The sequence below is a fragment of the Equus przewalskii genome, chromosome 23, assembly GCF_037783145.1.
Source record: "Equus przewalskii isolate Varuska chromosome 23, EquPr2, whole genome shotgun sequence".
Lineage (NCBI taxonomy): Eukaryota > Metazoa > Chordata > Mammalia > Perissodactyla > Equidae > Equus > Equus przewalskii.
In genome coordinates, this window is record NC_091853.1 from 17,695,400 (window position 1) to 17,711,382 (window position 15,983).

General features: G+C 49.2%; 1 pseudogene; it reads right to left on the reverse strand.

Moving 5' to 3' along the window:
• Positions 1-8,194: 8,194 nt before the first annotated feature.
• LOC103542303 (serine/threonine-protein kinase PLK1 pseudogene) lies at positions 8,195-10,088 on the reverse strand (annotated as a pseudogene).
• Positions 10,089-15,983: the final 5,895 nt, after the last annotated feature.

Here is a 15,983-nt window from a genome sequence, read left to right on the forward strand (position 1 = left end):
CTAATTTCCCTGAGAGGTTGGAGGAATTGGGGGCTGAAGGCAATCTTCCCAGCTGAGTGGCTCGGGTCTCCTGCTCAGGGATCCCAAAGGGCCCTGAATACTCCTTGGGGCTGACCTCTTTTGCAAGACCCCCGCACCTGCTCCCCTGGGTGCAGCCTGGCATCCTCAACAGCACACCAGCCTTCTGGACCCTTGGAAAGATTTTAGCTCAAACACCCACTCTTTTCCCAGATATTCCTCTGGCTCCTTGCTGAGGAAATTTTAATTCTGTGTCTTCCGGTCTCCACTTGAATATCCCTAGCCATTTTGATTAGAATTTGGCCTGTGGCAATTGTGATGCTGGAAATTGACAGAACATTTGGCCTAATACACCTACTTTAAAGACCCTGGAAGGTCCCCTTGAAGGTGGGGTTGGTCATGGAATATGGCCAGGTTTGCCCTAGGACACCTGCTCCCCGTTGTCTGCCCTTCTCTAGTTCCCACTCCATCACCAGGAAAAGATCAACATGGCTCCTTGCCAGTTGTCAGTGGCTGTGTATTTGCTGTTCCCTAGGGCGTTTGTGTCTTATTTAGGAATAAGTCCTTACATTTAAGGAAAGTCAAGTGGCAGCATTGGGAGGCAGGGGTGTCAGTCAGGTCTGAGGTATCTTAGGGCATTGCTCTTCTGAGCACCTGCAGAGGCTCCCTCAGGTGGGCTGGGAGCCCAGCAGGCGGCCCCCCCAGGCTCCACATACACAGGAGTTCTGTAAAGCAGTGGGCACCATCTGTCTCAACCACACACGCCTATCAGCAAAAACTGTGAGATGCACCCTGTCTGTGTGTTTATTAATTTGTTTAAAGCCTATATTCATATCTTCCTGTACTAATATATTAGGCACATTATACAAAGTACACAACATAGACATTTTAAAAGAATAAGATACAAAATATTTTAATCAGAGGTTCTGGTATTTTCTCTCTGAACCCCTGAGAGGGACCTTGGGTGCCCTCTTGTATGTGCGCACCCACTGTGGCCACCACTGTTTTAAGAGCAAATCAGCACACTTTGATGGCATTCGTCCCGAACCACTGTGCTGGCCCTCGGCATGCAGAATAAGAGAGTCTTAAGGTGGAATCCCCAGGAGCTTCTAATCTGGGAGACAGGGCAAGCAGACTCCCAAACAGCATAAATTTAAGTAATTCAAACCCCGCCCAACAGGAGAGCTGCCCCTAAACAGTAGTGGCTACAGGTGCTAAGATCAGGTCCACTGTACCGAGCCGTGGGACTGCCCATCTTCCCTCTCTGGGTCTCCAGAAAAGGACATTTGGCACCATCCCCAGCTCTCTCGTGGTTGGAATTCTTTGAACCCTCAAGTGCTCAGCAGTACTGTCCCCACAGCACCAGGGGGTCCACGCCGCTTGAATATTATTTTTGATTTGACCACCCAGATGTAATGATGATTCTGTTCCATTTTGAAAAGGGTCTGAGAAAGTGTACAGGTCTAATTATATATACATATTTATACATGTGTATTTTTGTTTATTGTTACATTTTGACATTGGACTTTCTATTAAATAATTTTTAACAGTTGGCCTGGCTTTGGTCTTTTTTATGCCTTTCTTGCCTGGATCTCAGGGGAAGGGCTGTTAGAAATGTCTGCAGAAGACCTTGTGTCCTTCCTGTCTCTTCTTCCCTGTCGTCTATGCACAAGGGCTTCTCCTTTCCATTCTTTAAGTTCTCTTCTTACAGACAGGCACTACATCAAGCATCTACTTGGAAAGCCTCCAGCCTTGTTTTCATCGCCTCCAACTCTCAGGGTCAACCCACTCAGTCCCATCAGCTTCTGCAAATTAACAAATTCACAGATTTGATGAATTCATAAAAAATGATGCCATGCGCCTTTTAAATCTCTTGTGCATCTCCTCTCCCGCCGCCCCCCCACATACACACAATCCTAGCTGTGAAACCTTGGATGAGTTACTTAACCTTCCTGAGCCTAGTGTACCTTATCAGAAAAAAAACGATACTTTTCTCATAGGTTTGATTTGAAGAGATCCCATAGTAAATGCTCGATGAACAACCACCCACTTCCCGAAGGTGCTCATTCAGCTAGCGATGCTTGTTAACTGCACAGTGTGTGCCAGGCACTGGGCTCTCCCACGTAGGGGGTCAGGGATGTGAGGATTTAAGGAATTCCCCTCTCCAAAGTCAAATGCAGGAGGAGCAGTGTGAACAATGAGACTGTACCTTCTGTCTCATGCCCCGCTCTTAAACTCAGTAACTACCTGGCACGTTTTGGAGGCTGAAAACAGTTGCTTCTCCCACTGCACTGGCCTTTCAGGATCTACCAAAGAGAAGTACACACACACACACACACATGCACGCACAGAGAGTCTCCAAGCACTTCGTCAAAGCGTGAAGCCCAAAGCAGTTTCCCTTGGCTCTGTCTTCCCTGTCGTCAGCCTGTTCACCTCTGACGAGCGTTGGTCTGATCAGCCAGCCCAGCCCCCCCTCCACCCTCCACTCTTGCTCTTGGTAACAGATTTTCTTGGTGATTTCCTAATGGTGTCCTGGTGAGAGTGACGGTGGGGACGGTGGTGGGAGAGGGAGGGAGGGTCAGCCAGCTGAGGGGAAGGAGTTGACAACTATTCCCAGGCTTTCTCCTGCAAGCATTAGAGCTGGAAGTTCAGATTTGCTGCTGAGTTTTATGGGCTGTCAAACGAGGCACAAGCCCAAGCTTCTGCCCAGAGTAAACCGGGACCCAAGCTTGTTCTTTCAAAAACAATAAACCTGTTTCTCCCAGCAGAGAAGCTCACTTGAAATCACAAGGCCAGCCAAACTTGAAGAGCTCCCTAGCCCCGCCCCCCCGACCCCTGCACACATGCTGGTCTCCTGTACCCCTGATTGAGACTTTGGGACCTTCCTGTACCCTCAGGCCAAAGAGGAGTCAGGCTGAGGAGTCAGGCTGGACTGTCTCTTGGCATCTGCTCCCGGAGCTCTTGTTAGTGACATCAGCTTCCAGTTCACTGGTAATAGCTGGACTGAATGGCTGCGGTTTTCTGGAGTTCTCTTGCATGGAAGCAGGAGTCGTGGGAAGTAAGTGATGGAGGGAGGAAGAAACCCAACTTAATAGAGCCTCAACGCTCAATGGATTGGAGGAAAATGAGGGGGCAGACCGCAAGTCCCAGGAGTAAGCCATGCTAAAGCTCAGTCCGGCCCATGGGATGGCTGTAGGGGACAGGTGCTTCTCCTCAGGTGTCTCCCCGCCACCAGCATACCTGCCACTGGCACTACCCATCCACCATTTCCTTCCTGAAAGCTCAAAGTCATCTGGTGGTGGACACAAAGCTTTAACTTCCTCGCCTCACATCATGTTAGTAATCCAGCCACCTGCTCTCCAACGGAACTCAGCTTCCATCTGCCGGCCTGCTCTTAGCCTGGTCCTCACCCCTACACCCCTGCACTACTCTGCCATGTTTATTTCTCTGCTCTGGTTCCTACTGTCCCCTCGCCAGGAAAACTCTCCTATTTCTCCTCATCACCATAAACTGAACTTCCTTTGAGGCCCAGTTAAAATTGACCATTTGCACGAGACTTCATCTTATGGCCCCAAGACACACCAGTCGTTCCTGCCAAAGAACATTCCCTCACAGGAGGGGCCAGGTAGGGATGAGAGGCGAGGCAGAAGCCCTGAGATGCTTGAGCCACAGAGAGTTCTGGTGTAAGACCAGGTCTCCAAGTGCAAGGTGGGCCTAGAAACCAGGCCACGCTCAAACACCCTGACCGAGAGCGAAGCTGCCGGTGCTGTGGAAGGGTGAGCCCACAGCAGGGCCCCGTGCAGGCCGGTAGCACGTCTGAAAGCCGCGATGGTCATGGAGAGCGGCACTCAGGGAGAGAGTGGAACACTGTGTGCAAGGAGATGTGTACCAGGATATACATTATAAATCACGTTGTAGCATTATTTCGAAAAGGAAAAATTGGGCCATAATCTTAATGCCCAGCAAAAAGAGAACAGATAAATCAATAGTAGTGTAGTCAATCTTAATCTCAACACAGATAAACCTCAGAAACAGAACAGTGAATGAAGAACAAGCAGAGGATACAGTATGATGCCACCTATAATAAAGCTTGAAAGCTTGCAAAACCATATCATATATTGTATGTGGAAACCTACATGTATACTAACAGGCCTGGGGAAACACACATGGGAAAGATCAATACCAATTTCAAGACAGTGGGGAGGGAAATGGCACAGGGGAGGGTTGACAAGGTTTTAGTCTTTTAAAAAATTAGCTGAAGCAAAGATGGGGAAATAGGGCATTTGTGTGTTTGGACAACATTCTCCAGACTCTTCTGTGTGCTTGGAATATTTTATTTTTTAAAGGAAGACGGGACTGCTCCAGGAGCAACCTCATGCTTCCGCTGGTTTAGACTCGGGGGCTCAGTCAGCCACGGGCAAGGACGTCAAGGGTATGACAAGGAATGCACATCACTCCTCTCGGAGGTCTAGTAGCTTTTCAAATATGTGCTTCATCCCGTATGCCCATGTCCTTTTCTCGAGTTTTCCCATACAGATGGCGGGTCCCCTGAAGTCCCAGACTGCCTGCCCTTGAAGCCCCACAGCCCCTAGCAGTGAGCTGGGCGTGGAACTGGACCTCAACAAATGTTTTTTGATCTGATTTCTTACATCATTTTTGCCATGAATGAGACTCTTTCCAGCCTCCTTGTGTATGTTCCAATTTGGTATGAAGCACCCTGTCCATGTGGCTCTTCCTCCAGGGCTGCTGGGCCCACCCAGGACCTCACACACAGCCTCTCAGGCTTGCCCGCGACCGCTTCCCACAAGGTCTCAGAAGCTGTGGTCTGCAGTCTAGAAAATATTGAGGAGGTTTGGCAGGTGGAGAGCGAACCTGGAAGACAAGTGGGAGAATCCCTGTGCGGGAGGCAGGAGCTTCCTAAGACTTAGTGAGCTATTCAGTGCAGTTCCAAACATCTGAGAAATGCCAGCCAGTAGCTCTCCTTCTAGGACTTGGTTCCCCCAAGAGTCTTATGGTGCCAGCAAATGGTGGTAACAGTGGGTAAATGCTAGGGGTAAGTAGAGTTTAAGAATCCCACACACACGATATGAAAGAGAAGGTGTCACTTGGGCAAAGCTGCCCCGCTGGTTCATTCTAAGACGACCTTTCATTGATGGTCTGCTCTGGGGAGTCTCAACCATGGCGGCACGTTAGAATCTCCTGGGGAACTTTTCAGACCACCAATGTCCAGACCTCCGGTCAGTAAAGTCAGGATCTCTGGGAAGGGGGCTGGGCATTTTTAATATGTCCTCAGGCAACTGCGAGGCCCAGGGAGGGTCCCAGAGCCACTTCTCTACCCCACATGCCACTGAGATGGGCACCAGCAAACCAAGCTGAACAGAATGAACCCTGCCCCTGGCAAGCTCTGGAATAGTAAGGTGCAGGTGTGTACACACACTCCAAGGGGCTGTGAGCTGGGAAAAGGAAACACTCAACTTTGCCATCATTCTCAACGGCGAGAATGACAGGAAAGGTAGGAGAATGAGTAGGGATTCCCCGGTGACATATGAAGGGGTGTGGGACAAGAGAGTGAATCAACTAAGAATTCGGGGTAGGGAGAGAACTCAAGGGTTCAGCTGGTTTCCAGGGACAATTTTGCTCAAGCCGTTCCAAAGAAAGAGAACTTCGTGGAAACAGCCTGACGGGGGACCTGCTACCTCCGTTGGCAGCTCCACCCATCCTGGGCAGGAAGACCTCTCGTAGCTGACCTTAGGCAGCAGGCTAAGCCTGCTCCTGTTGCTGAGCCAGCCGCCCCTCAGCCCGCAGGACGGCCCTAGCTGTGGGAGGCGCAATCAGGCTAGAACACAGCATCCAGGGGATGAGCCTCTTCCCCGAAAACTGACGAGCGTCGGGAAGGCAGATCCCACCCCCCAGGAAAGCCTTTGTGTGAAGTAGGGGTCCCTGGTTTCATGGGATTGAGGGCAGGGGCTGCTCATCCTCTCTGCAGAGTCCCTGAGCTAAAGAGAAAAGCAGGATTTACACACCCAGTGCCTTCGGTGGGGCAGGAAAGTGCCAGTCCGGGTGTTCCCCGAGACCTATGCATCTCCCCATGCTGAGCAGCCAGGCTCACGGCCGGAATTGCAAGCACTTGCTCCAACTGTGCCCAGAGATCTAGTCATTGGTATGCTTGACACTTGGTCATTGACCCAACGCTGGGTTCTCATGGTTTGCTGTCATATCAGGGACTGAGAGCCTTAAATACAACCAACACAGAGGGAGCCAATAAAAAGCAGTTATAAAGACTGATCTGCCACCAGCCTGTTCCCCAGGGGCCCAGCTGTGGGGTGAGGACGCTGGCGGGCTTCCCCACGGTCCTTTTGTGACAGCTGAAGCCTCCCCTACAAACAAGGCTGGGCCCCCGGGGATAGGAGTCTCCCATGATAGGACTGGAATACAAATGGGTTTTGGATTTAAAGATCAGGTTGGATTGCACGTGATGGGAGAGGCACACGAAGGAGAAACCCTTTCCAAAGCTCCGTGATTCTACAGGGAAAATTCAACTCACTAACAAGGCTCTGTCTGTTTTCAATTCCCACCCCGTACTCCCAGGCCTTTGCCCAAAAAAGGAGAAAGGGAAGGTTTAAATCAAGTCACCCTAAATCCTCTTTTCTCCTTGAGATAATCTGGTATTTGTGTCTCTGCTGATGCAGTGGGATTCTGGTGCCCCAGGCCCCCTCTGGCTCTTGCCACGGACCACAGAGTTTGCCTCAAACATCCCCCTACCCCTACCCTTCCCCCACACACAATTGGAAGAACAAAGGATTCTACAAAATATAAGTAAATAAGGTCATCAGAATAAGCAGGAAGACCCTGGTGCAAACGGAAGCGTCTTCACACATTGAAAGTTGGTTGTGGTCAGCACTGAGTCCCCCCCTCAAGTCCTAGGTGAGATGGACTTCTTAGCAGAAGCTGAGTCTGCCAAACACTGGCAGAGTCCACATTATTCAGGGGAAGGATGGTGTCAAAGCCATCATTCAGTCCCCAACAGATCCAGCCTCACAATAGTCACTGCCACTTACTGAGCAGTGACTGAATGTTCTCTCATGCAATCCTCTCACTAACCCTGATAAAGTAAGTGCTGATCCCCCATTTTACACTTGGGAAAACTGAGCCTCAGACAGATTGAGTAGCTTGCCTAAGGTCACACAGCAGTAAGCGGCAGAGCTAGGATCAGGTCCTCTGACCCAGAGGCCTGGCTTGTAAGCACTTGGCCACAGTGCCACTCACAGGTGTGTCTTGGGTCAGTGTGCCATCGTCATCTCAGTTTGGTTACATTCTTTGCCTAGGACACCACTGAGCCACCTTCTCCAGCTTCCGTCCAGTATGCCCTAGCCTTCCCTTCCTTCCACTGAAACAGCTGCCCTGAATTTGTCCCTCCTGGACTGCATCCCTCCTAGTACCCTCACTAGCGGACATACACTTCTGTGAGGTGTGTGGGTGGAGACAGCCGTCCCTGCCCCCGGCCAGCCTGGACCCCCAGCAGCCCTTCCCCACAGCATCTACCCCCTGGGGGGGTCCTTGCTTTCCTTCCTTCCTCCTTTCCTTTCTCCCTTGCTGCCTGCTCAAGCTTTCAGTTTGCTCTTTGAGCTGTTCTGCTTTCCAACTAGATGACCTGGAGGCAGTGGGGGGCTGCACGATCATTCAAAGGAGGTCCCATAAGTTCCCTCCTTTTCTCCCCATACCACTCCTGAGAGATCTGGTCCCATGACAGGGTCACTGTGACATGACAGGGTCACCATAACATGCTCAGCGCCCTCTCAGCCCAGGGCCTCCCACAGCTCTCAGTAGACCACTGCCTTTTGTCAAAGAACTGTGTTTGTGGAGCCCTTGCTCCTGTGTTGTCATTGAATTTGTTTACATTTGCTACATACCTTGTGGGACTAAGGGACAGCAAGGACCAGCATCCCCTGGACCCAGAGAACCACCTCTGCCCTCCACCTCAGAAGTACTCAATCTTGCTGCTGATTGGCTGAGACAGGCAGCCACCGAAAGCATGTGACAACTATTAGCCAATCATTAGTCCCCACACCTTTGTTTTAAAGAAGATTCACATGTGTTTAATGGACAGTCCTGAATTCAATAGCAATACTCTGTACGAGTCATACGGTGAGGTTGAGAGAGAAGGGGAAGAGGCCAGAGAGCCCACACTCGGACATGTACAAAAACAACTTACACAGCAACCCCCACCTGCAAGAATGATGGAGCTCTTCCTGGGGAGCACATTACAAAAAACAGCACTGTGGGAGCTAACCGGTATCGGCCCAAGGTGCCCGTGGGGGTGAGGAGAGGGAGGCCTGGGAGGAGGCCCTGAGGCCGTTGGTGGTGGAGCATGAGCTCAGCAGCCGGTCCACCCTGGGAGCCGTACTCCTCCAGGAGGCTCAGGCGGTCCCTGCAGAAGTCCCGTTTCTTATTGCTGTAAGTCACAGATGCCATCAGTGGGCACAAGATGAAGGTGGTCTGGTCCTGGAAGAACTTGACCTGCATGCAGCCATTACTGAGGTGCAGCATGATGGCACTGCAGGTGCGAAACCAAGTACGCAGGTCGGGTGACCCGGCCAGCTCATCGCCTTCCTGTGGCGTGGATCTTGACACCCGCCTTCAGCAAATGTTTGCTTGTGTAGTTTGGGAACTACTTAAGGAGGGTGATCTTCATCACGGAGCAGGGATGGGAACCCACCGTGAGGTAGGACTCTGTGCCATCATGCTCTATGTCCTGCAGGCTGTCACTGTCGTGGTGGAGGATGAGGCATGGGGAGTAACTGAAGTGCACCCCCACGCTGTTGTCACACAGCTGATACCCGAGGCTGTACCGGTCTGAATAGTACCCCCGCTTACTGACCCAGAAGATGGGCATGCAGGCTGGATCCTCAGCCTCCTGATGCCTCACCAGTCCCTGTCTGAGGGATGGAGGCTGAAGCATGTCGCCAAGGTGGCAGGCGACTGCCTCAGTTGTCTCCGGGAGCACTGGTTCCTCTTTTCCGGGCACGCTCAGGCATGGGTTTCTCTAAGCCTTTATTGAAGACGGTGAGAGGCGAGAGGCTTCCGGTCGCCAGGTTCTAGGCTGCTGGGAGTGACTGAAAACCCCAGTGGAACGGTGAGGCAGGTGATGGGGAGACAGGCAGGAATGTAGGCAGAAGTCAAGAACTCTCGTGAGCAGCTCATGAACGGTCGGGCAGGCAGTGAGATCTGTCTGAAGCATCTTCTGGATGAGGGAGGTGGCCCTGGGTTCATGTGCTTGGCAGTACCATATTCATTCTCCTTGTCCAGAAGTAAGTCTCTTTTAGGCGAGAGGTCTCAAAAGGTGGTTTGCCCACCAAGAAAGAGTGCATGATGCACTCACTGGACCACACATCCACTCGAAGTTATGCCCTTTCTAAGTCAGCTCCTCAGGAGCTGTCATTAGATATCCAGCACAGAGTCTTCCTCTGCTCCCCATCGTATTTCGACTTTGGATGCCAGTCCAAACCTCCTACTTTCACCTCCAAGTCCTCGTTCAGGAAGAGTTCGCCCAGCTTGAGGTCCCGGCGAATAATCCAGTTTCGGTGCAATCCGGGACGCTCTGCCTCAGGTAGCAGCAGGCCTCGGGCTTGGCCAGTGGGATCCTCCGCTGGCGCAGCTCCAACACCACCAACACGAAGTCGTCCTAGAAAAAGCCGAGGAAGCCTATGACATGCTGAAGGGCGAGGCTGCGGTGAATGGGTCTCTCTACCGACGTCTCCTTCTGGTGCGGCTCGAGCAGCAGCGACATAGGCACGATCCTGTCCGCGAACATCTCCTTAGTGTCCGCGTCTGAGATCTCGAAGCACTTGACGAAGCTGTCTCCTCCCAGAAAGCGGTCCCTCAGACAGCGCAGCCGGCTGCGCGGGTCCACTAGGACCTTGGGGATCTCTTTCAGCGGCTGGGCGGCTGCAACTCTGGGAGCCGCAACTCTGGGGAAACCGGGGTTTCCCCGCGGTGGCTGGTGTCGCGCCAGCTTCCCTGCAGTCGCCGCCGCACTCATGTTCCCGGAGTAGCAAGGTCTGGGCAGAGGTTTGGCACCGCTCTGCTGCTCAGATCCTCCAGGAGCCCCGGGCCGCCCACCCGGCGCCCCCTCCCCGCCCCCACAGTCCCTGGACTAGGTTTATTTCCTGAGACGGAGAAGTGGAGGCTGGTAAAAATGCTCAGCCTCCCAGCCCGTGTGAGCAAGGCGACCCAGACTCCTGTGTACCCAGTGGTTTCCAGGCTGGTGGGTGGTTGTTTTTCCTCCAAATCTTTGGCCAGCCCTGCATCTCACCCAAGGGCTGTGGTTTGGGAAATGTTTTGACTTGAACCATTGGGCCCCGTGGTGGTATTTGGAGTTGTGAGACCCTTCTGTGCTAAAAGGAAAAATGAATGGACTATTTAGAACCTGCTAACAATTCACAGTATAAAGAACAGGCAACAATTCTTCTGCCGAAATGTGCTTTCTGAGGGGAGCCCCAGAGGAGCTGGCTGTGTGGCAATTATGGCCCCTCTCTGGATATTACATCTGGAAGACTCCCCTCACTGTTGTTGGCAATGCTTCCAGAATTTTGTGCCTCTGCCCTGGCTTCTTCTGGGCCTCTCCTCAACCCCTTCCAAGAACACTCTCCTCCTGGGGCCTGTGGTGTTCTTGGGCTGTGAGTGAGACCACTTTTCCTAAACCAGATGACCTTGCTCTGGAGGAAGGAGGGAGGGGTGGCTGTTTGGGAATGCCTGCCTCTCTTGACTTTGAGTTATGAGGTTTTACCTCAGCATCGCAGACGGAGACAGAGCTCACCTGAAGGAGGAAGCTGGCTTTCCTCTCAGGACAAAATGGCGGCTTCGGGAGCCTTGGATGCACGTCAGGGGGTTTCTGTTGCCAGAGCGATGCTTCATTTCATTGCATCCTAGGATCAGAAGAGAAGGCAAGAATTGTGGACTTCTAAACTCTCAACCTAATTAAAAACTGACCAGTTTACTGAAATATCAAAGCTTTGACGTTCGTCTAATTTTTCAGAATGAATTCCTTTATGGATATAAGAAATCCCAATCAAAATCCTGATAGAGTTTTGTGTAGAAATTCACAAACTGATTCTAAACTTAGATTGAAATACAAAGGATCTAGAATAGCAAAGACGATTTTGAAAAAGAAGAACAAAGTCAGAAGACTAACACCATCCGATTTGAAGACTTACTAGAAAGCTTCGAAAATAAAGACAATGTTGACTTGGACACACACTCTATGGATATAGACAGATTAATGGCACAGAATAAGAGTCCAGATAGAGGCCCACACATGTATGGTCAACTGATTTTAGACAAACGAGTCAAGGTAATTCAATGGGGAAAGGATTGGCTTTTTAATAAATTGTGCTGGTTTAATTGGACATTCCTATGTCCAAAATGAACCTTGACCCTTACTTAGAACCACACACAAAACTTAACTTGAAATGGATCGTAGTATTAAATGCAAGAACTGAAACTGTGAAGTTTCTGGAAGAAAAATAGAGGATAAAACCTTTGTGACCTTGGATTAAAGATTTTTAGCTAGAACACAAAAATAATGCATCATAAAAGTAAAAATGGATAAATTAGACCTCATCAAAATTTAAAACTCCTGCCCTTCAAGAGAGAATTTTAAGAAAAATGAAAAGACAAGGCGCAGACTGTGATAAAACATGTGTAAAGAATATATCTGATAAAGATGTATATAATATATGTACATATTTGATAACTGTGCTCAACATCATTAAACATTAAGGAAACACAAATTAAAACCACAAAATGTTACTTGCTCACTAGAATGACCAAAACTGAAAAACAGTAACAATAACGAACACTACCAAGTGCTGACAAGAGAGTGGAACAATGGAACCTTCATACTTAGCCAATGGGGGTGCAAACATGCTACACAGGTTGCAGTTTTTTTAAAAGTTAAGCATCCACTTAGCCTATCACCCAGCAATCCCATTCTTAGGTATTTATCCAAGAGAAAGAAAAGCATATGTCCACAAAAAGACTTGCACTCTTCATGTTCATAGAAGCTCTATTCGTAATCATCAAAAAGTAGAAACTAGTCAAATGCCCATCACCTGGCAAGTGGTTTAACGAATGGTGGTATATCCATACAGTGGAATACTACTTGGTAATAAAAAGGGATGAAAAGGATGACTACTGATGGATGCAACTTTATGGATGAATCTCAAAAGTTTGGTGCTAAGTGAAAAAAGTCAATCACAAATGACTACACACCATATGACCATTTATATCACGTGACGGAAAAGTCAAAATTATAGGGACAGAAAACAAATCAGTGGTTGCAACGGGCTTAGGGGAGGAAACTGCAAAGGGACATGAGGACACTTTTTGGAGTGATAGAAAAGTTCTATATTTTGATTGTGGTGGCAGTTACATGAATATGTACATTTGTCCAAACTCCTTGAACGTATCGAACACTTTGAAAGGGTGAACTTTATAATATACAATTATGCCTCAATAAATCTAGTGTATTTTTAAAATGAATCCCCAAACCAGGTTTGATAATAGAAACTCGTTAATTTGGTTCCCACTTATTCATATTTAGTAACAATTTATACCCAGAGGAGCCAAATTTCATACTTGTCCATCTAAAAATGTTTTTGGACTCTTCTGACCCTGCTCCAGGGAAGGAGGAGGGCACTCCAGTTTGTAGGATGTTACCACATGCCGGGCAGGCATCAAGCTAGGGATTTTGCACCTGATTTTATTTGGTCCTTGTTATGGGCTGTGCCCCCCAAAATCATATATCGAAACCCTAACCTCCAGTACCTCCTAATGTGACTATGTTTGGACACAGACCTTTAGAGAGGTGACTGAGTTAAAATGTGGCCATTGTGGGGGATCCTGATCTAACCTGAATGGTGTCCTTATTAGAAGAAGAAATTTGGACACACAGGGATACACCAGGGGCACGTGGACACAGAGGGACACCATGTGAAAAGGCAGCAAGGAGGTAGCCACCTGCCAGCCAAGACCTCAGGAGACACCAAAGTCACCGACACCTTGATCTCAGACTTCTAACCTCCAGAATTCTACAAAAATTAATTTTTGTTGTTCGAGCCACCCAGTCTGTGGTACATTGTCCTGGCGGCCCTAGCAAACCAGTACAGGTCCTCCCAACAGCCCGAGGAGAGACAGGCAGGATTCAAAATGCAAGGCTCTGTGAGTGTTGGGAGCTTGCGCAGCTCCAGTGTCCTGTAGGGGAGCCTATCTGTTAGCCAAAGCCCACACTCCTGCCACCTGCATGCTGCACCCCAGCCCCCCACATCTCAACTGCAATTCTTGGGAAATCAGAACTGGATCCCTCTCATCCTTGAACAATCTGTACTGCTTTTCCTCAGTGAATGATGAATTGATTTGAATAATTAGAGCAACAAGATTTCAGGATGCAGGAGAGACCTACTTTAAATATTCACCTGTTTTCCAAGACAAAGTGATATTGATTTTCATACACAGTGAATGTAACAGTTTCTGTGAGTCTTGGGCCCAGTGACAGGTGCTGAGGATGCCAAGGGGTGGCTCCAGCCCTTGCTCTCTGGCAGGTCTTACAGGACCTGTGCAGTGATGTGCTTTTTTTTTTTTTTTTTTTTTGGTGAGGAAGATTGGCTCTGAGCTAACATCTGTGACAATCTCCCTCTATTTTGTGTGTGAGATGCCTGCCACAGTGTGGCTTGATGAGCGGTGTGTAGTTCCGTGCCTGGGATCCAAACCCACAAACCCCTGGCTGCCGAAGCAGAGCACATGAACTTAACCACTACACCACTGGACCAGCCCCCTGTGAATGCTTTCTTAGCCTAGACATGCATTCATTACACAACTATTTACTGAGCACCTGCAATGAAACCATGAATCAAATTTTTAAGTTTTTTCTCTACAACAGACTTATCCTAGACCCTAGATCATCCTGAACTTTGGTCCATGAGAACAAATAATTAAGGGAGTTTTGTTGTTCGTTGGTTTTGTTTTTTAAATCAGATTTTTTTTTTCTATTCTGTGCACCAAAGCAAGGTGGAGAAAACAACCTGGAGGTGAGGGGCTTGTAGTTCAGAAATGAAGGATCCCCTTTATATTCTGAGCATCTTCCAGAGGCAGAAACTGACCTCCTGCCGTGATTGGATCCTGGGGGCTCAGCAAATAGTGATGTTTTGCTAAATGTTTGTGGAACTTGACTAAATTTTAAATGATTCAGCTGCGGGTGGGAAGCAGCCACTCCCAGGGAAGTGACCAGAGGCACCTTTTAAATTCAGCCTCAGGAAAAGTCAGGCGAGTTGGGCTGGCCTGAGAGAAGTCATCTGCTCCGCCAAGGTGAGGACCAGCATGGCCCTGGATAAAAGCTGAAATTGGAACTTGAAGACAGAGAGAGTAGGGAACCGTTGCCTGCAACCAGGAAATGAAGAAGTGGAGAGAATTTGGTGGACAACTAAGTAAGGCCTTTGGGTTTGAGAAGCAGTGTTTGTCTGCACTGAGACATCCACCCGGTAGCCTGGAGCTCAGGGGAAGAGCTGGACACTCACTCCCTGGGCCTCCTGCGTTCGCCCTGCCCTGGGCCCACCTGCCTGGTCCCCTGACCTCCCTTACCCCAAGCTGGAGGGAGCCCACGGCAGCCTCGTTAGACAGCAGTGACCATCACAGCCTTCCCATGGAGCCCGCCAGACAGCTTTCCCTGGGGAGTAAGCTCACTTGGCTTCTCTTGAGAGGTTAGCCAGCTGTTTTCTAGGGCCAGCCTCACTTTCTCACCAATTGCTGGAGTCCAGATGGCCATGCCTTTGGATCTTCTCAATTGTCTTCTTTAAAACCTCCTTAAATTCCTCTTTCCGCCCACGGCTGGAGAGGAGTCTGCCAGGCCCTGGGGAAGCACAGTCCCTCCTCCCACGGGCCGCCCCTCCTCCCCGCCTAACTGGGCAGCATCCTCCACGAATAAGGAAGAATTGCTGGGCTCAGGCTGGGCGTCGTGGTGTCCTTGGGCTCTGTGCCACGGTGGAGAGAGGAAATGAAGGACACAGTCTCTCTCCCCACTTTCCTCACAGTCTGGTAGGAAACGCAGATAAGAAACAGCGATTAAGGAGGATGGAGATAAATGACATCCCCGTCCTAAATGAATTCTATCTTTCACCTCCCAATAGAATGTAAACTCCACAAGCTGAGGGGCCTTGTTTTGCTCACTCACCACTGGATTTCCTGCACCTAATGCTGTGACTGGCACATAGTAGGCATTCAAAAAATATCTGTTGGTTGAATGAATGAATGTCATGTTCTTTGTCATATCCCCAGTTCCTAGCACAAGCACTTGGTTCAGTAAATTATTGCTAAAAGGAGAACAAATGAATGAGGGAGGGTGAGGGCAGGGCTTTAAAGGATGAATAAGAATTAACCAAACGGGACGTAAGAGGATAGGGGCAGGAGATCCCAAGGGCAGAGAGGATGACATTTGCACAAGCAAGTAAAAATGTGGAGCTTTCACGAACAGCAACTTATTGGAAGTGGCCCAACATTTTATCTGAAAATGAGTTTAACTAAAATTTTGCAGGAAGTTAGCAGAAGAGCGCCTGGGTTTTCTCATTTCTTTCCCTTCTCCCACAAGCTTAGTGACTTTAGATCATTAAAAAGTGACAGAGCCCTTCTATTTCCACTAATATTAATCTTAACTTTGTTTGCAAGTGACAGAAATTTGATTCAAACTAGTTTAAGCAAAAGAACTACAAAGTGTGGGAGCTGGTTGTTTCTATGTTTCTGTGTGTGTATGTATGTATGTATCTGTCTCTATCTATCTTCTGTCTGTCTAAACGTGGGTTTTCTTCCTTCTAGAATAGCCGTATTCTCTCCTACTTCAAACAGCTTCCTCTCCGCAGTCAGGCAAGCATGCTTACGTGGCTCCGGCAGCTTTGGAACCATCTGTATAAAAATCCCAG